We start from the raw sequence: 1,317 nt of genomic DNA on the forward strand, positions 1-1,317 counted from the left end.
TTGACAGGTCAATATTTAAGCTAGAGGGCTCCAAATCAATACAGTTCTTGCTTTTTATGCTACAAAGCTACACTAAAAATTTCAGGTACCTAGCTCAAACCGTTTTCGAGTTATCGTGTTTACAGACAAACAGACACACTGACAGACAGACAGACAGACAGACACGAAACTTTTTGATCATCACTGGAGTAATAGGCTTCGCTATCGCTCAGCCAAAAATAACTGTCGACTCCCTTGGCTTCTTATGCTTTATTATTGAATGCTGAGGAAATATCAAGGGTCGTGTTTCTGAATATGGAGCGTCACTGCACTCATTTCAAGTGTTTCAAGCATCGGAGGAATAAACGCAACAATGTGCAAGTTGCCATTTTTGGGCGCCAATTTTTCTATGATGCATCCGCTCTACTGTCGTGCGAGTTCACAAACTGCTAGTAAGTGTTCCTGAGATAACTTTCAGCATGAGAATGGTACTTTAGAGCACAGCGTCTGTGCGTGAAGGTCGTGCAAAAACACCACTTTGAACAACTCTTGTTGTTTTAAAACAACATATGTCGTTTTAAAACAACAGTATCGTTAAAAGTGTTGTTTTTGCACGGACTCCACTCACAGACGCTGTGCCCTAAAGTAACATATGCATGCTCAAAGGTATCTCAGGGACACTCACTAGCAGCTCATAAGATCAGAAGACTGTGTGACGAATGCATGATACGAAAAATTGCGCTCGAAAATGGCAACTTGCACTAAGGTGCGCTTTTTGCTCCGATGGTCGAAACACTGAAATGAGTACAAAGAAAATCTTTATTCAGAACTATGCCACTCGATATTGCCTCAGTACTCATTAATAAAGCATCAGAAACCACAAAAGTCGATTAGTTATCATTTTTTGATCTTCGATGATGTCGATTGTCGAGTGACCCCTGAGGCATGAGGTCGTTTTAAAACGACGTTCGACTTTTTTTCACTGCCAGAGCTGCCAGGTGCACCGAAACAAAGATTTAGACATCGGATCACGTTCAGCGAACATATTTTATTAAGTTTAGGTCTAGTAGACGTCAATTTTTATCCGTACCTCGTCGGTATGTGAATATCTTTAGGGCAACGAAAATCGAAATTAGTCACTTTTAGGACGGTATGGGATCCACTGTGTGGTTCGGAGAGGTCCACCGATTGGCTCAAAACTTCGGCAGGTTCTAGCACAACATGTTCATAGAATAACATAGTCGTTGGAATGAAAGATGGCTTCTCTGGAGCCAATTTTTATGAATGTCGTTTTAAAACGACCTCACGCCTTAGAGGGTTAAAACGACGTTCGACTTT

Source organism: Frankliniella occidentalis, unplaced genomic scaffold (assembly GCF_000697945.3).
Source record: "Frankliniella occidentalis isolate FOCC.00 unplaced genomic scaffold, Focc_3.1 Scaffold12, whole genome shotgun sequence".
NCBI lineage: Eukaryota > Metazoa > Arthropoda > Insecta > Thysanoptera > Thripidae > Frankliniella > Frankliniella occidentalis.